Raw genomic sequence first — 20,934 nt, 5'->3', positions numbered from 1 at the left:
ATCCTGCAGGGATGGCCAGAGAGAGGGCAGGACCAGAAGATGCATGAAGCCATGTTTCAGTGATGGCGAAAGCGTCAAGGTTGTCGGATAAGAGGAGGTCATGAATGTCAACAAAATGTGCTGGTAAGGAGCAACCATTAACCAAAGCTAGGTGGAGCGAGGGCTTATCTGGAGTAGTGCATTCATTGGCGTTAGTTGGTTTATGAGGCTGTTATCAGTAGTGTCAAGGCTAGGTACCTTGAAGATGAGGCAGTGGAGGTGAGATCTGCAATGTAATGTGGTGTCCAGACATTTGGTCGACTGAAAACTGGTCGAAAGACATTTGGTCGACACAATTTGGTCGAAAACCAAATGGTCGAATTTTTTTTTTTATTTATATATATATTTTTCGGGTTTTCGTTTAAAAAAAAAAGGGTTTTTTAGAAAAAAAAGGGGGTTGGGGGGACCCCCCCAAAAAAAACAAAAGGGGTAAAAATAAAAAAAATAAAAATTCGACCATTTGGTTTTCGACCAAATTGGTTCGACCATTTGTCCAGTTGACCAATTTTTTTCGATCAAATGTCTGGTAACCATGTAATGTGTATGAAGACTACTGAATCTCATTTATTGTGCAGAATATGTTTGATGCAAATATTTATTTGATTATTTGGACACTAATTGCATCCCCCTCTATCCCAGGTGACGGTAAATGGCAAACGTATGTTATACGGGGCAGACCTTACATGCGATGGGTGCCGTGTAGCCCCTGAAAATCTATTTCACTGCAGCACACTGGTATAACATGTAACTGGGAGAAGGCATTTCCATGCAGTGAATGGACTAACCATAGCAAAACATATTTGCATGACTGTGATGCTGGAAGTGCATCAGAGGGACAGGGCTTCCGTATCCTTGTCCTTTACTGTTTTTTATCGTGTGTTCTGTTGTGTTTTCCGTGCAGGAGTTCATGTGGGACTCCTGGCGGTGCAGCTCTCTCTTCTTTGGTTTGGTGAACGGACCCGTGGGATACCCTTATGGCACCCAAGGGTAGGGGTACAACCCTGTGCCCCTAGTGTATGTTTTTGGGCACCTGTGTGTGACCCACAGAGCAAGGTACGGGCTGGTGGCAGCTCTGTGCTGAAATGACTGATGCCCTGAGTGTCCTCCATTTTGAGATGCCCAGGCTCTGTCATTGGAATCGGTAGATTCCTGATGGAGACAAAATGGCCCCCATGGCCTCTTGCCTTCCATCACCTGTTGCCCTGATCTTCCCGAAGTCCTGGGAAGCCCTGCCTCTGTCCCTTCCCCCTGACTGGCTGTTGGGTGGAAGTTCCGTATATGGTAGTGTGGGGAAGTGCCAACCAGACTGGCTGGAGCCTTCTCAATGACCATATGTTGTGGGTACGCCTGTGGGTGGGACCTGGGTGAATGGAGTGTGTGACGAATATACATTCTATGTTGTGGCTGTCTAGTATCTGGTGGTTGACACAATGGTTGAGACAGCCCTGCCCGAAACCGGTATGAATGCAGCTTGGAGTGTTGAATGGCTCGGTACTTGTCCCAATACACATAACTTGTTGTGAGTGTCTGGAGAGAAGTGAATGGCCTGAATACCTTGTGTGCCTGATTGGCTGCCTGAGTATGACCCAGCGGAATGAATGGGAGATCAACAGTATATCTGGGGACCTCTCACTGCTAGGAATCGTGTTCAGAAGCTGAAGTCCACTACGACGAGAACTGGCGTGAAACTTAACCTTGAGCCCTGCTGGACGAGAAGAATTGCTGTTGCTCTCCTTCGCAATCGGAAAGCTGCTGTGCTTCAAGGACTGACCCAGAGAGGACCTGGTAAGGTGCCCTCTTCCCGAGCTACGAGGTACCATCGTGCACAGCTGATCTTTGCCTAAGCTCCCTGGTAGACAGACCTTCGACGGGCTGCCGACGCAATACAGGGACTGCTGCGGAACTCCAAGGAGAAGCGCCCGGACTGTTGTCTGTCACTGTTGTCGAACGCCGTTGCCGACTGGAGCCGCATTGCTCTGTTGCCTAAGAACTTCATTGATCCAAGGATGCTCTTGTCCGCATCGTCGCCGCTGTATCCTGCTGGAGAAGGCATGACCGTCGACGCGCCGAGGAGCATCTACTGGTGGGTTTCCCGCCACCCAAAGACCACAGAGACGCCGACGACTCGACACCTTTGCTGGGCCACAGTTCTTCAACTCTTTGCGGTCCAGAACTATTGACACCGAGGTGCCCTGCACGCCTCTTCCTTGTAGGACGTTTACTCTTCCCCATCAACGAGCACCACTAGGAACGACGAGGCCACTTTACCGTCGTAGCTCGATCTGTTCTCCATCGGACGTTCGACGACCCGTGACTCCTGCCTGAAAGGGAGGACACTCAAGAAGGGTTGTCGATTTCCCTGACACGGAACGCTACAACGCCAAGGTACTTTGGGGTTGCAGAACTATTGGGAAGTCTAAGGGTGAACAATATATGGTCTGGCCTTGTATCTTACTTCTACAGGTTGCCCAGGTGGGGGGATCTCCACACAGAGCTGTGTTTAACAGTAGTTACCAGTATTCTGCCTATTGCTCAACCATCCTGCTTTCCTTCCTCTCTCTACTGCTGGTTTCTGGTTTCCTCTTTATTTTGATCTGTGTGTCGTTCTGACCGTATGCACTTTAATAAGATCAAGTAACATTAGTGGTACCACTTTAGAATTGTACATATTTACCATTGTTGATTTTCAGAGCACAAAGTGGGTTATCGTGATCGTGTATATGACTTTGAATATTAATTATATAAAGACTGTGTTTTAACCAAAAGCTTCCTCTCCGAAGACCCAAAAACCTAGTGGGGATGAATCTGTTGTGGGTGGGAGTAAGAGTAGTGGTCCGCCTGCTGCAAAGCAGTGTCCCAGTGGTTCCAGTACCGTACCCCGCACGGGTACGGTACTGGAAGAAACGGAGGAGTATGAAGGCCGACTCTGTGGAGGGAGCCCCTACTCCTCCCGCTGTTCCGACAGCACCCATTGGGATCCATGCTCCAGACGGGCCGGGTCCAGTGGTAAATCCCATCTCAACTCCTGTGGGAGACGAGCCAGAAGACTTTCCTGTGGGAGAGGCTCTTAACCCGGAGGATCATCCCGACCTTCAATGCTTGTTGGCTGAAGGAGGACCCTCCCGGCGGACTTCTGTAAGGGACAGAGAGAGTGCCACTCTCTCGAGGGTCTGAGGACACAGGCCCTGTCCCAGGCACAGGGAGAAGTGCCAAAGACCTTTCAGATTTATTGGGAGTGTGAGCTCCTTGTTAGTGAGCCCACTAAGCCTGAACCTGGTGCCCTCAAGAGGTTGGTGGTACCCCAGGTTTACCGGCCCTTCCTGCTGCAGTTGGCGCATGAGGTGCCCTTGGCTGGTCATCTTGGTACCAAGAAGACTAAGCAGAGGCTCTCTGCCCTTTCTACTGGCCACGCATGGGAGTAGAAGTGTAATCCCACTGCAGGACCTGCCCAACTTGTCAGTTGCCTGGCAAGACTGGAGGTAGAGTCATCGCCCCACTGCAACCGTTGCCAGTGGTGGGCACACCGTTTGAGAGGGTTGGCATCGACATCGTCGGTCCCCTTGACCCTCCCACGTCGGGTGGACATCGGTTCATCCTAGTTTTGGTAGATAATGTCACCAGGTACCCTGAGGCTATACCTCTTCAGACGGGTACGGCCAAGGTGGTTGCCAGGGCTCTCCTGGGCATTTTCACCCGTGTTGGATTGACCTAAGGAGGTTGTCTCTGATAGAGGATCCAACTTCATGTCGAGTTACATGAAAACATGTGGAAAGAATGCGGAGTAACTTTCAAATTCTCCACCTCTTACCACCCCAGACCAACGGTTTGGGGGAGAGATTTAACAAAATTCTCAAAGGCATGTTAGGCGCTTTGGAAGAGCCCCTCAGGAAGAAGTGGGATCTTCTACTGCCATGCCTGCTGTTTGCTTACAGAGAGGTACCTCAAGAGGGTGTTGGTTTCAGCCCCTTTGAGTTACTCTTTGGTCATCCCGTCAGGGGGCCCCTAGCCTTGATCCGAGAAGTTTGGGAGGCCACCCCTCCAGGTCCCGCCAAGCAAGTGGGGGACTATGTGTTAGGCCACAGGCAGAGGATGACACAGATGATGGGTCAGGCAACAGCGAATCTTAAGGCCAGCCAGGAATTGAATAAGTAGTGGCATGACCTTAAAGCATCGCAAGTGGATTGGACTCCGGGACAGGAGGTCCTCGTGATGGAGCCTACCAAGCCTCATGCTTTGGTGGATAAATGGACTGGACCCTTCAGGATAATCTCCAAGATGGGCGAGGTCAATTATCTGGTTGACATGGGAGCCTCTGGGGTAGCCCCTCAGATATTCCATGTTAACAGGCTCAAGCCTTTCCACAGGCGGGCCAAAGTGTCATACTCTTGCGAGCTTCAGGGCAAGAAGAGGATGCGAGTGAGCTCCTTCCTGATTTGCTGCATAGCAACCCTCAAGATGGCTCTGTGGATGGAGTGCATCTCTCTCCTGATCTGACGACAGAGCAGCAGAAGGCCTGCCGGGCTTTGCTCCGACAGTACGCCTCTTTGTTCTCACTGACACCAGGCCTTACACCGTGGTGTAGGCACGAGATTGACACTGACACTGGTGACAGTGTGCCTGTCAAAAGCAGGTGCTACCATATGTCGGATACCGTCAAGAACCACATCCAGGCTGAGGTTGCCAAGATGTTGGATCTGGGTGTTATTGAACCCTTAACCAGTCCCTGGTCCAGTCCCGTGGTCCTTGTCCCCAAGGCAAGTTCCCAGGCAGGTAACAAGAATTGGAGGTTCTGTGTGGACTACCAAGGAGTCAATGCCATCACCAAGACTGACGCGCACCCTTTGCCCTGGGCTGATGAGCTCGTGGACACCATAGGTGCTGCCAAATTTGTGAGCACCTTCAACCTTACCTCAGACTATTGGCAAATAGCTCTGACAGACCATGCCAAGGAAAAGATGGCGTTCTCAACACCAGAGGGACTCTACCAGTTTAGAGTCATGCCTTTCAGGCTGAAGAACACCCCTGCCACTTTCCAGAGATTAGTCAACCATGCGCTAAGTGGGCTGGAAGCCTTTTGTGTGGCTTACTTAGATGACATTGCCGTCTACAGTTCCACCTGGGAAGAGCATTTGACTCATCTGGATAAAGTGTTGCAGGAGTTAAAAAGGGCTAACCTCACTATCAAGGCCACCAAGTGCCAGATAGCACAGGGGAAAGTCACCTATCTTGGTCATGAGGTAGGAGGGGGTCAAATACAACCTCTCCCCAGTAAAGTACAGGATGTACAGGACTGGGAGACTCCCACTACTCAAACCCAGGTGAGAGCCTTTTTGGGCCTCACGGGGTACTATCGGAATTTCATGACACACTATGGAACCATAGCTGCACCCCTGACAGCGTTGACTTCGCACCAAGCAACCGAGGAAGGTTAATTGGACTGAAGACTGTCAGAGGGCCTTTGATGGCTTGAAAGGAAGTCTCTGTCAGGCACTAGTGCTGTGTGCACCTGATTACAGCAAGCCCTTTATCGTTCAAACTGACTCCTGCGACACCGAAATTGGAGCTGTCTTGTCCCAGTTAGATGACAAAGGAAGAGAACATCCGATCATCTTCATCAGTAGACAATTTAAGGGTAGGGAACTTAGGTGGGCTACTGTTCAGAAGGAATGTTTTAGTATTGTTTGGAGCCTTAGGAATTTTAGACCCTACCTTACCGGGTCTACCTTTAAGGTCCAAACTGATCATAAGCCCCTGAAGTGGCTTATGCAGATGAAGGGTAAAAACCCGAAACTGCTCAGGTGGTCCATTAGTCTGCAAGGACTAGACTTTACCATTGAGCACAGGCCAGGGAAGAGTCACGATAATGCAGATGGCCTTTCCAGAAGGTATGTTGACCGTCTGGATGAGGGTGTCTATCCCGTGGGAGATTATGCACCCTCCACCTCCATCTGGGGGGGCGACTGTGATGCTGGAAATGCATCAGAGGGACAGGGCCTCCGTGTTCTTGTCCTTTACTGTTTTTTATTGAGTGTTCTGTCGTGTTTTCCGCGCAGGAGTTCATATGGGACTCCTGGTGGTGCAGCTCTCTCGTCTTTGGTTTGGTGAACAGACCAGTGGGATACCCTTATGGCACCCATGGATAGGGGTACAAGCCTGTGCCCCTAGTGTATGTTTTTGGGCACCTGTGTGTGACCCACAGAGCAGGGTACGGCTGGTGGCAGCTCTGTGCTGAAACGACTGATGCCCTGAGCGTCCTCCATTTTGGGATCCCAGGCCCTGTCATTGGAATCGGTAGATTCCTGATGGAGACAAAATGGCCCCCATGGCCTCTTGCCTTCCATCACCTGTTACCCTGATCTTCCCGAAGTCCTGGGAAGCCCTGCCTCTGTCCCTTCCCCCTGACTGGCTGTTGGGTGGAAGTTCCGTATATGGTAGTGTGGGGAAGTGCCGACCAGACTTGCTGGAGCCTTCTCAACGACCGTATGTTGTGGGTACGCCTGTGGGTGGGACCTGGGTGAATGGAGTGTGTGACGAATATACATTCTATGTTGTGGCTGTCTAGTATCTGGTGGTTGACACACTGGTTGAGACAGCCCTGCCCGAAACCAGTATGAATGCAGCTTGGAGTGTTGAATGGCTCGGTACTTATCCCAATACACATAACTTGTTGTGAGTGTCTGGAGAGAAGTGAATGGCCTGAATACCTTGTGTGCCTGATTGGCTGCCTGCCTGCATGAATGCCCCTAGTCATGATTGGATGCTTGAGTATGACCCAGCGGAATGAATGGGAGATCAACAGTATATCTGGGGACCTCTCACTGCTAGGAATCGTGTTCAGAAGCTGAAGTCCACTACGACAAGTAACTGGAGTGAAGCTTAACCTTGAGCCCTGCTCGACGAGAATAATTGCTGTTGCTCTCCTTCGCAATCCAAAAGCTGCTGTGCTTCAAGGACTGACACAGAGAGGACCTGGTAAGGCGCCCTCTTCCCGAGCTACGAGGGACCATCGTGCACAGCTGATCTTTGCCTAAGCTCCTTGGTAGACAGACCTTCGACAGGCTGCTGACCCGATACGGGGACTGCTGCGGAACTCCAAGCAGAAGCGCCCAGACTGTTGTCTGTCATTGTCATCGACCGCTGTCGCCGACTGGAGCCACCGTGCTCCCGTTGCCTAAGAACTTCATTGACCAAGGACGCTCTCGTCCGCATCTTCGCCGCTGTATCCTGCTGGAGAAGGCCTGACCGTCGATGCACAGAGGAGCATCCACCAGTGTGTTTCCCACCACCCAAAGAGCACAGAGATGCCGACGACTCGACACCCTTGCTGGGCCACAGTTCTTCAACTCTTTGCGGCCCAGAACTATCGACACCGAGGTGCCCCGCACGCCTCTTCCTTGCAGGACGTTTAGGGAGGACACTCAAGAAGGGTTGTCGATTTCCCCGACGCGGAACGCTACAACACCAAGGTACTTTGGAGTTGCAGAACTATTGGGAAGTCTAAGGGTGAACAATATATGGACTGGGATTGTATCTTTCTTCTACAGGTTGCCCAGGTGGGGGGATATCCACACAGAGCTGTGTTTAACGGTAGTTACCAGTATTCTGCCTATTGCTCAACCATCCTGGTTTCCTTCTTCTTTCTACTGCTGGTTTCCTCTTTATTTTGATCTGTCTGTCATTCTGACCGTATGCACTTTAATAAGATCGAGTAACGTTAGTGGTACCACTTTAGAATTGTACATATTTACCATTGTTGATTTTCGGAGCACAAAGTGAGTTATCGTGATCGTGTATATGACTTTGAATATTAATTATATAAAGACTGTGTTTTAACGGATACAGTGTGTGGACATTCCTTTGTGGGAGCTCGAGGACTACACTGTACTTAAGAACCAGCTCGCATCACCTCCTGAGAAGCCAGGCCTTGATTGCTCGACCACAACTACCAATACTAGAGAATCTTGGCAGGAGTCTCTGTGCCTCCCCTCTACCATATAGAGAGCGGAGGTGCAGACGCCCCCTCCGGTCTTTACAATGACTCACTAATGAAAAAAAAGGCAGAAACAGCTGAATTGTTTAATTTGTTGTACTGTTGTAAACACATTTGGGGTCATGTACCGTAAAGTGAAAATTGTACACTGCAGATTTGCCCCGTTTAAACTATTGTGTAAAAAGGTCCCCTCCATTAAAATGTAATCCTTTCCACCATGTTGGTGAGGCAAAATCACTTTAACTCCTCACTTATCCACTACGTGTTTGGAAAAGTGTAAACGTCTACCACAATGAATTATTGCAGGAAGCATTTACAGTGAATTCCTAGGGATTTTGCCTGCTTTCACTAAGTTGTAAATTCACTTAGATCCCATATGAAGCCTATGATTAATGATGGCATGAAAATCTCATGCTGGTGGTATATTGCAGGTGGTGAAAAAAACCTATTCAGAATCAAATTCCATTAAACCATACAGTAAAAACATTTTTAAAAAAATGACAGGAATTAAAATACTAAAACAGAGTAAGTACACTTTCCTATGACACTTACTCAATATTATTACACAGCCACAGTAGTGGCTGTGTAGTTATGGTTAAGTTGCTAATCCCATACGAAGAGCACTTTTTGGGTGGCTTATAACTTCGCTCTCCCTGGACGAATCCTCACCAGACTTTGCAAAAATAGTATATGGCCCACTCTGATTTTTTTTGCAAAGTTTGGTGAGGTTTGGTCCAGGGAGGAAAAGTTCTAGAGGGGGTCCCAAAATTTTGTTTTTTCCCATAGAATGAATGGGGAAAAACTTTACACATGCCTACAGCCCAAACCGCTGGACGGATTTTCATCAAATTTGCGGCAGTAGCAGCGGCTTGGTCCCAAAGTGTGCAAGGTGAAAATTCGTCCAGTAGTTTTTTTTTTAAAACGATCAAACAGTAGGTCTAAAAAAACAAGTGATATCTATGTCCTCTCCGCGGACACACTTCCCTGTTCGCTCCGCGGGCAGGACACCGATTGGCTACTTGGCTCGTGTCATGTCCTCGGACAAGCAACATGTCTGTCGATTGGCTGGAGTGAGGCGTGATGTACGTCAGATTGTTCTGCCCGCCATCTTGGATCCACTGACATCGCAGCGGCAAACAGAGGTGAAATGCAGTTTTTGGGAGTGTTTTGGTGTGCAGGAGTGCTTGGGATGTTTGGGGAGTAAGAGATGGGTGAAATATTGTATTTGTTTCAGTGGCAGGTACTACTGATGTATTCGCCATGTCCGCACTGTCCGGGATGTTCGTAATTAGTGAAAATGAGGGGTGTCCTAAGGATAGTATTCCTGTACGTGCTGTCCGCAGGCAAGTTAAAACTGTTCTAAGGACACGCGCTGTGTTAGCAGACATGAAAATTGACCATATTCCGCAGTTAAAATGTTTGATTCTATGGGTGTGATATGCTGCAGTGGTTGTGGCCAGGGCCTAGAGTCTTGGGTGCTTTGCCAAAGGCCATGCAACCAAGACTGAAGTTATATGCACTGAAGTTATAAGCCACCATGGGTGGCTTATAACTTCGCGCTGCCTGGATGAATTCTCACCAAATTTTGCAGAAAGTGTGATATGGGTGGGCCCATATAGACAGTTAAAATGTTTGTCTATGGGTGTGATCTATGGGTGTGATATGCTGCGGTGGTTGTGGCCAGGGCCTAGAGTCTTGGGTGCATGGCCACAGGCCACAACCACCGCAGCATATCACACCCATAGATCACACCCATAGAATCGAATATCTATCAAATGTTTGAAATCTACAGTTTTTGTACTGTTTGATTTGTATAGTTTGTATGTGAAGTTTTGGCTACGTCATGTCATTAAGATTGTAGAGTTTGGTAACAAGCACTGTAGAATAACATGTCCATGGAAGTGAACATTTTGTATTGTGGTGTATGGTTAGATGTTTGCTTCAAAGGTTCTGTTATGCAGCAGTATTTATGTGTTCTATCAGAATATACTTACTGTTTGATTTTTTGAGATTGGATATATTTTTTTCATGAGTTTGGTAACTGGAGTACATATTCTTTTTCAATTTCTGTGATAAAAGAAAAGAGCATGTTAGTGTATGTATTTTATAAAGACTTATTACATTGCATAATAGACATTTCAGATTTTTTTCCACCCTCATATTTAGTAGTTTACAAACCAGTGTACTGCCAATTTGCTCAGTTTCTGTTTTTGTTTTTCAAATCATTGGGTCTGTGGGAATAGGCAATATGGGTCAATAGTTCTGTTTCTTGTCCTCAGCAAAACATTGCTAGGTGTGCAATCAATCGAGGCATGTGTGCTTTTCTGTAATAATGAGAATATTGAGTAATGCTGTTTATTTTGAAGAAGATCTAATTGCTTTATCTTTTTTGGGAAATGTCATGCTGTTTTGGAATATAAGGGTTGCTTTGGAGAAGGTTATGTGAAGATTTTAGTTGTAAAGTAAGAAGAAAGAAAAAAAAATACAAAATAACAGGTGTCTGTCAGGCATCTGCAAAAAAAACAAAAAAAGCTCTTTTCAGAGCCCACTTCAAAGGTGAAATGGGGCATACTATTTAAATATACATTCACCACGCTCAGATTTTCGATATGTCCGCGGACATGGCGGTAGTCTGCGGACAGCACGTATTAGATACGGGGATTCTGGGGAGTAGAGGCATGCAAATGAGAATGAGCGGAGCTAGGGATTGGTCAATAAAGTTTACTGGGTGTGTTGTGTAAGGAGAGATTTGGTCAGAATGTCTTTTTCCTGAGAGAAGAAGAAGATAGCTATGGCTGCGTGTTTTCGAAAACAGATTATCTGGATTTTGGGATACTCATGATACATTGGTTGGGGGTGCATGCAGAAAGTTGTGGAACAGCGGCAGATCTTGGATTCCCTCATGTGGAAGTGCACTGGCATGGAGTGCGTGGAATGAAGTGGCTGGACTTGGTAACTCTCTGTGCTGCTTTAGAGACAGAGCATCATCCAGACATAGTTATAATTAATTGTGGAGGGAATAGTTTAGGACATGTGTCTGGAATTTCTTTACAATTTGCAATGAAAGAAGGACTTGAGAAGGTCATGGACATGTTTCCAAATTCCCAAGTAATTTTTTCTCGTATTGCACAAAGACAAATGTGGCTGCATTCTTCTTTATTTGGTCCACAAATGGAGATAACGAGGCTCAATGTCAATAAGGCTGTTTGTGCCTTTCTAAGAGATGTTGGCATGTCCTCTTTTCACAATGAAAATATAATGTTTCGTAGCACATATATTTTTTGCAGAGATGGAGTCCATCTTACTTTCCTGGAAATCAGATTTTTCTGAGAAATTTACAAAATGCATTGTGACCTTTTTTGGAATTAGAGTCACCTATTTTGCAGTAGATGTTGACGATTTCAAGTTTTTCAAGCACACAAAAACACCACCAAAAGGCTCTTTTCAGAGCCACCACTTGCTTCCAGAGAAAAGTGCATTGGTTTTGCTAGGGCAGCACCCTAAAATGTTATATGTCCTAGGACTGTCCGTGGACTTCCAAAAAATGTACAGCGCCCTGCACTGTTTATTTGCCACTTCTATTTTTAAACTGTGAAAGGCGGCTCTGAAAGAGCCTTTTTTTGTATTTTTGTTGTTTTATATTTTTTTTGCTTTTTTACACACGACACACTAGGAGAGGAGGGGAAAGGAGGATAAGGAAGGGACCCCAACCACGAGGATAAGAAAGGTCAGGTGGAGAGAGGAAGATGTAGGGTGGGCCTTACTTATTTAGGTAGCAGGTCTTCTGGTGCTCCGTGACCGTAGTCTCGAAAGCACTTCGAAGACTATCCCCCCTGCAGAGTACTGCATTGCAGTACTTACACAATATTGTGACCCTCGAAAGGTAAGGGTCAACAGCATCGCAAATGGCTGTCAAGCAGCCGGAGGGATGCGCTCTCCCACAGGAGTGTCTCGTGTGGTGAAGGGAGCGGAAACGGAGGATGCTGTAGAGGAACTCAACCTACTACGTTTATCACAAGGTACAACCTTGCGAATGTCCGCACTGTGGAATGATGTTCGGTGTCGCTTCATGGATGTCGTACCAAAGCTGTACGAACCACGTCTCCCACGACTCAGCACCATTTTGCACTGGTTGCAGGTGACCTTGTTCGCACATGCTTTTGGTACATTACCATAAACGGTAAACAACCACCACACCCAAGACTACCGGCAAATGCTGGTAGTAGGGAGTTCCTCGACCTCATTCTTTTCATCCTCTTCATCCTCTTTCTCTACATCCTCACGCGTGTTCCCCTCTGCAGGCCCTTGGGGAGGTGGTGGTGGTGGAGGGTTTGAGGGTGGTACTGAGGCAGATGTAGCAACAGCAGCCATGGATGCCATCAAGGTTGATGAGATAATCTCAGCAAGAGCAGCAAAGGCAGCAAAAGTCAATCTGCAATAGCCAGAAGTACAATGAAGATCAGCTCCGGGGTGTGGCCTTTTATAGGGGTGGAGGGGTGTGCTTCGCGAACTGGTCGAACACCCAATAAGGTTCAGAAATGTACAAAAAGTATGTGAAAAGCTAGGGCCATTGTCTGGGACATGTGCAATGGTGAATTTTTTATGTAAAATAATTTGGATTGTCTGAATAAGTTCTTTAAAATGTTGGAGAACCGGACAGTGTCTGCAAATTAGGACACACGCTCAGCGTGGGTACGGTCACATGATGACATCGGGAAGATGTTTGCGAAGGGAACGGATATCCGCAGGACACCAAATGCACGGGAACGGTCGTGCGCATGCGCACAGGTGTTCTACGGACAGTGTTCAGGTCCTGAAGCTAATTAAAAGTGCGACACAAGTGAGATGGACAGTTACGGACAGGCGCGATGTTCGCAGGACTTACGGGTGTGGTGCGCATGTGCGTAGATGTTCTGCAGACATTACAGCCAGGTATAGTGTCTTTAGGACACCTCCATTTTGTTTGACTATGGACATCCCGGACACCGGGTGTGTTCTAAGAACAGTTCCATCTTGGTTGCGAATGGTATGGACAGGTGTAGTGTCCTTAGGACATCCCCATTTTTTTAAAATTACGGACAGCCTGGACAGGCGCGCTGTCCGTGGACATTTTAAATTCTTTTTAATAAAAAAAATGAGACACAAAGAATTTCATTAAAAGAAACCTAACATTTTTTTAATTATATACATATACACAATTTATGAAAGAGAGGGGGAAGCAGAAACTGATACAAATACAGGGGAATCAGGGGTTTGGAAAGGATGGATGGGAGGCGATGAAGGGATGGAAGTCTCATCAAAACATTTTTCTTGGTGTTGAGGGTTTGGGGATAGTTCACTGGGACATGGAGAGGGGGAACAGGTACATATGGGACAATGGTATTTAATTTTTCTCTTATGTGGTCCTCCACTAACTGTTTCAAACCATTGAAATTTTCCTTGAGCATGTCTATTTTCTGTTCCATGCGTTGCAGAGTCTTTTCCAATGTGTCTTTTAGTGTATTATTTTCAATGTTTGTATGGTCTGTTAAAAATATATATATATATATGTTAAGTACTCATAAAGTAATGATTATTAATTTGCTTATATAGAGAAGTGTCTACTATTATTATCACTGTCTTCAGATATTTCCTCACATGGAAAATGTTCCTCAAATCACTCCAAAGTATTGCACATTTCTGTGTGAAAAACAAAAATATATTAATTTTAGTGTACCTAATACAAAAAGTTTAGAAATATATAAGAAAAATGAAGTTTACTTACTAGCTTCTGGTAAGTTGTATTCGTAGTGTTGTGTAGGTCTACTGTTGCTTCTAGCTCTGCAGTTTCTGTGAGGTAATTATGTTGAAGGCATATCTTTTTTGTTTTGGTATATTCCATTTTATTAAATATGGTATTTAAATGGATAGTTGATGTGTTAGATATGTAGGTTCCACTGCTTATTTATTATTACATATAATGTGTTTATGTGCTGCTTTTTGAACTTGTGCAGTGTTTATATGGTACGATAGAACAATTTAAAATACCCCCTGAGTTTTTGGGTAGTGTTGATGTCGTCCGCGACCGTCCGCGGACATACGCACAGTCCGCGGACATCAAAATCATTAGCGGGGGGTTCAGTATGTTCTATGTTACATGTATATAAAGTAAAGGAATCCTAGTAAACAGCTATCAAATTCACACTATGAAAATGTATATTCAGTAAATAAAACTTTGTTAAAGGGACGTTATGGTTAAGTTACGCTACTAAAAACCTATGAAATTCAGTAAAAAAAACTTTGTTAAAGGAACGTTATTGTTAAGTTGTGCTACTAAAAACCTAAGAAATTCAGTAAAATAACTTTGTTAAAGGGACGTTATGGTTAAGTTGCGCTACTAAAAACCTATGAAATTCAGTAAAAAAACTTTGTTAAAGGGACGTTATGGTTCCAAGTAAAATAGAAACCCCCCTGAAATTCGCCAGTTATGGTAAGCTAAACAACTATAACTCGCACCACCACCGTGCACTGCTAAGACTAACACCCAGGACATCAAAGATGACATCACAAATGTCATTGATGACATCACTGATGACATCACATGTGCATTGACGTATCATGAAATTTCTGTAGAAGGGATTCTTTTTATAATGTTGACCAAAAAGTGTCAAGGATCATTGGAATAAATATCATGAGCTAATTAGTGCATTAAGCAATGCATTGATATAAATAGCATTATATTATGAAGTTCTATCCAGTATACTAAGCTACTCATGCAGAAACATAGGCAGTGTGTGCAGCATACATGATGAAGGTGCAATATTCATAATCTTGCCATTTTGAATAGTGAAATGATAACTGCTTTCTTATTAGAGTTTTGCGTACTGTGAAACATGTAACAAGTAGCTAATAAAACCCACTTAATACATAATTGCATTATTACAGACAAAACACAAAGAGACAACAACACATACAAATATGAGTATATACAGGGAAAGCGAAGTAAGCAAAAAAGCAGAAGTAGCAGCAGAAAGAGTTCATAACCTAACTGATTCTCTTTATGCAGAGAAATGATTGCTCTGTTTCAAAGCTGCTACTTACCCTATGTATGTGTATCACATGATGTGACTGGACCCTAAGGAAAAGAGTGTGAGTACAATGTATACAAATATGAGCATATACAGGGAAAGTACAGTAATAAAAAAAACTATGAGAAAGTGCTGATAACCCTAATGATTATCTTCATGCACAGAAAGGATTGCTGTCTTTCAAGCCTGTGTCTTCCGCTATATATATGTTTCATATGATGTCACTTGACCCTAAGGGAATTACTGTAAGAACATACTTGAAGGATAAGTCTACAGATATAGTACCTTTTCAATTTGTATTTCTTGACTGTTACTGAAAAACCACGTGGCCTAGATATGTCAGTAAAGGAAAAAAGGGGGAGCCAGACATGTGTTGACATCAGTGATGTCATCAATGACATTTGTGATGTCATCTTTGATGTCCTGGGTGTTAGTCTTAGCAGTGCACAGTGGTGGCGTGAGTTATGGTTGCTTAGCTTACCATACCTGGCGAATTTCAGGGGTTTTTCGGTTTTACTTGGAACCATAGAGTACCTTTAACAAAGTTTTTTTACTGAATATACTATATAAGGTAGTTTTCTCATGCAGAACGAGAAAGGGGATGGTCATGTAAAGTCTGCACACTCCCCAAATCCACCTGACAGATCCTTCAAAATCCAACAAATCATTAAATATGGCCTTAATCCAATGTGGAGGTAGGGACAATTACCTAATTGACTACTAGTGAACAAGGATAACTCTTATTCTCACTATAATTCCGGTGAGTCGGACTCCCATAGATACCCCTCAAACCTCTATTGTTAATAACATTTGAGTCGAGTAATGGTTTTGGCCGAAATTTCAAAAGTGATTTAAAACCTGTGCTCCCCCCACCCCCAGACTGCAAAGTTTCATAAAGATTTGTTATTAAGCGTCAAAATCTTTTTTTTCCAAAAGTATGGCCTAGTTCCCATTCATTTTCCCATACACAAACAAGATACATTTTTTTCCAAAGCGCACAGCCCAAACTACTGGACGGATTTGGATCAAGTCTGAAAACAACGTGGGCACGAAGCATTGACTCGTGATCCATGCATGGTTTTGGGTTATACCGTGCAGTATTTTTTTAAATATTTGATGAAGAAGGGGGTGCCCCCTTCCCAAAAATAGATAGAGATATCTCAGGGATTTACCCCAAACTCGGTTTTTTTAGAAATGAAAATACTGCCATCTTATTTTTCGCTTGATGTAAAAGATAGCTGTGGCTATAGCCGAGGATATGGGAAAATGAAACACAGGAAAATAGCCATTTGCAAGTAAAAAAACATGCAAGTGCCATCAGGCTTGAGGTGGGGGGGACTAAGGACTGAGTTTGCAACACAAAGCTTTCTGTAGCCTCGAACAGCTGATATCTCCCAGCAAACTGCATTACAGAAACAGCGTGTGTTGTAGGGGGAAAGGTAGAGGGCAGGGGAGGTGAGGATGTCAACTGGAGAGTATGAGGAGCTGATACGGATGAGGGGGAACTTGGTGAGGGCCTGTGGGGGCAGGAAAGCATTTATTTTCTGGCTGTTATGCAGATATTCAGGGCTATTTTTGAGGCTATGTTTAGTTCAGTACTCACAGTTACAGTTTTATTTTGCCAAAATATATTTTTACAGCTATAGTGTAGTCAGGGGTGAAAAATCACACGTTTGCCATCCAGGTCTCCCATCAATGCATTAACAAGGAAAGATCATGCTTAGCTTCAAAGTGAGCAACATGAGGAAGTGGCCAGCCTCCTCAGGCCATGTTGCCTGATAAGTGCATGATTTTAAAAAGGACTTTTGAGCTACACTACCAATGGGTTAATAATAGTTTTCATGTCTTGCATTGCACATGAGCCAGCGCAAACAAGACTTCTTTGCAGCTCAAGGGAGGGGCTTGCCATTATTCCCTTAATATATCGTGCTACTTTTAGACATTGAAAATAGCAGGGGCAAGTAGACACCACTGCTCTCCAGCCACTTACTCTCACTTTCCAAATCTGTAAAAACCTTATTTTACTTTTTCCCCCTCCTCTGATTCTACTATACGTACCTCCTCCTTCGACAACAGACAGATCTCCTACTGCCATTCAAAGCAGAAAAAAAGGATGTGCAGGAGAAATCATGAATATAGCCAAGTAACATGTGTTGTATATATTGTTATTTGGAAGATGATCATTCAGATTTCCTTTTTACTTTGCATTTTTCGGGACTTTGCATTTTTCGGGACTTGTGGTACAGGACACTTGATGGACAAAACAAAACTACAACTCACAAAAAAAAAAAATGAATGGGCATCTTCAGAATTACATGGAGACAGGCACAAACCCACACACACACTGACACTGAAAGCTCACACTAATTGTGTCACAATACTCACATACTCACACGGGTGCACACGTGTGTGCACACACTAACACTTGTGGAGCAAATGCACACTGCACACACAATCCCTTACACACCGCATCACACCATGTACACACACACACACTCACATCAAACACACACATGTTGCATGCACACCCTCTCAGATCACATGCACACCCTCACACCACACATTACTCCTTACAATGCACTTGTATTTAAAAACAGGACTACACCATTTCTTGGCAACATTATAAAACAGAAACAACGAAATTAAAAGAAATCACATTTGTGCTGAACACTGCCATTGGAGAACTATGGTCTGCAGAAGTTCAAGGTGCAGCAATTAACCATTATGCTACACTGATGATATTGTTTGGATTCTCACAAGTTACACACCTAGCATTTTATCATTCAGCATATTAAATTATAGTCTAAGTATGAAATGTAGGCCCTGTAACGTAGCAAGCTATTGTGTCCTAGTGGTAAATGCTGGGCCTTGAACTCTAGCAGACCAAGGTTCAAGGATGTCATCATTGTGGCCATAGGGGTGCAAAGTTGATGTGACTTCATCTGAATTGCAGGGGTTTGTTGTGGTAAGTTCTCACCTTAACGTCCCTGCAACTAAAGTCTATTCTCTGATATGTATATAAACCCGGCATAACTTTGATGGTGATTACTGCACATTCCACAATGCTCCAACCACAAAGATATCAGAGTATAATCCACTAATGAGCCCTATTAAGAGTGAAGCATGTATGCAGCAATGTGTCTTTGTGTTTGTCAAGGGTCGAAAATGTTTTGTATAAAGTAACACTGCCCTATGTGAGAAGAACATTTCTCTATTTCCTTATCTATTTCATTCTGTGTTCCCTGTTAGCCCCTGTTTACCACAGGTTCTCACAAAAATGCCTTGCATACAGCACACAAACATTAAAATCTAACTCCAACACTCCACTAAAACAACTATTTGCATACACCTGGACTTGTGAGTCCCCTAGCTTCCTAATTACTCTCCACACTGTGCTACTCACCTATGCTGCATTCACTCCCGCTTTCTCCAATAATTCTACAACTTCCTCCTTTCCTATCCCTATTATTATAACACTCACAACTCGAAACTCTGACTAATCCACCTCCCTTCCACCTCCTTCCAACAAAGCCGACAAGCTAACCGTACCTCCTCTAATACCTATCCACCTCTTCCTCTGAGACACAACTGCTATACTCTTTCTTACCTCTCAACCGAACATTGCATTCTGGAATACTCAGTCTGTATGCAACAAAACAAACGTCCTTTATTACTGACTACTTTTACTCCAGCTCTCCTCCCCTTGAGCTTCTTGCTGTCACTGAAACCTGGATTTCTTCATCTGACACTGACACTATGAAGCCCTACACTACTTGAAGCTATCCTTCATACATTCTCCTCGACTGACTGGCAGAGGTGGAGGAATCTTACACCTACTCTCTTCCCACCCCAATGCCTCACAAATATCCAATGCCTCATCCTCTCCTACCTCTTTTGAATTCACAATCTATACTATTGCTCTGTCCTCATATCAACTCCATCTATTGCCCTCCTGGTCCCATTGGACCATACTTTGGTGATCTTGGGCAACTACATGATTCTCTTACCACTAAACATCTCCTCATTCTCTTAGGTGACTTTAACCTTCCCTCTCCAACCACTTCTCAGAAATCTAAACTTCAGTCTTTTCTTAGTGACCACACTCTCCACTATATCCATAACATTCCTACTCACAAACGGGGTAACTATTGGCTCTCCCTTTTCATCTCCACCTCTCTCTCAGCCATCCATATCTGATCACTCAATTGGTTCCACCACCATCTCCTTTCCACCCTCTGACCTTTCCTCACCACTTGCTTCTCCTATTACTAAAAGGAAATGTAAACCTTCTGCCATTCCCCTTTCTCTCTGAACTACAATTCTCACTCTTCTCCTTAACACTCAAAGCCTCATCCACCAAAACTGCCATCTCCAGCTTCAAATCCCTACTATATGACTCATTGTCACCTCACTTCCCAATACTTACGTCACCCCTTAGTCTCAGCATCCTCAACCATGGGTCAGCCCATTCATATGCTCTCTCTGCAGAGACATGCATCGGCTGGTGCACAAAAGGAGGGGTACCCACTTGCACGAGGACCTGCTACTCTACCTCACTGCTGTGAATTTTACCTAACTGACTCTCACTTCAACCATCCTCGTTGGCAAAAGGGCACCCTAAACTCGCTACTCCTAAGCCTATGACTATCAACACCACTCCCACAGTTAATGACTTAGCTGAACACTTGCTGCAAACATTTCCAAAATTAGATATTGAATCCTGACCATCTTCACACTCCCTGCTCCTACATTTTACACTCTGCCTACTCTACCATCATCCTCTGCCTCCATCTTCACTTTGTGCTAACTCTACGGATGAAGGCTAACCCCTCATGTGCCCCTCCTGACCCTCATGTTCATCAGATAGTCAAGCCTATTTCCCCTTTAGTAGCCTCTCACCTAGCTGAACTCTTCAATCTGTCTTTGACTCTGCATGCTTTCACTTTGTCAGTGCGTGACCAGAAAATCAAGGGGCTGACCTGCAACTACCAGCTAACATTGCCCCTGTGTCTCTCCTTCCGTAATACTCTAAAGTGCTAGAAAGGGTTGGGTTCAACCGCCTTAACAATTTCTTAGACATCCATAACCTTCAAGCACTCTACCAGCAGGTTTCCACTCCTGTCACTCCACAGAACTGCTCTCATAATTGTGTTCAACTTAATTGCCTCTGGTAAGCACTCCATCTTATCCTCTATCCTAATTCTCCTTGACCTGTTTGCTTCTTTTGACACATTGTCAATTACTCTGATCTCCTTAATACTCTCTTTCTTTTTAGATTCATGATCGAGCCCTTGCCTGGATTAAATCCTATGTTGCAACTTGCCAATTATCTGCTTTCTATGGGCATCAACACCTCACAACTCCCTCCTCTAAGTGTTGGTGTTCAACAAGGCTCTGTCTTGGGTCTGCTCCTCTGTATACTCTACACTTCAGCTTTTGGGGGCACTATCGTCCCCCTTTGGGTTCTCGTACCAACTCTTTGCGAATGACATCCAAATCTTCTTTTCTTTTCCTGAACTCTCCTCTGATCTCATTATCAACATTTCAAACTGTCTGTTATGATGAATCAGAGATGAGCATCCCAAAAACCCTGGCCTGGAACCTTTCTCATGCGGTCAGGGAAAGGCAGTCGCTGCCTGATGCTGACCCTAGGGGTGGTAGTCTGTGGGAGGATCACATGGGAGGGGGCCTATTCAGGCAGAATGGGGAAAACCCTCAGAATAATTTCCCTATAGACCATGCAGTTTTAATGGTCTATTGTAGAATTGAAGATTCTTAAGTTACAAAACCTAGGAACATTGTGGACTTCATGTCCCATAATGCTTCTATTACTGAGAT

This window comes from Ambystoma mexicanum, chromosome 4q (assembly GCF_040938575.1).
Source record: "Ambystoma mexicanum isolate Mex_15411 chromosome 4q, UKY_AmexF1_1, whole genome shotgun sequence".
Taxonomy (NCBI): Eukaryota; Metazoa; Chordata; class Amphibia; order Caudata; family Ambystomatidae; genus Ambystoma; species Ambystoma mexicanum.
This window is presented reverse-complemented; position numbering follows the sequence as displayed.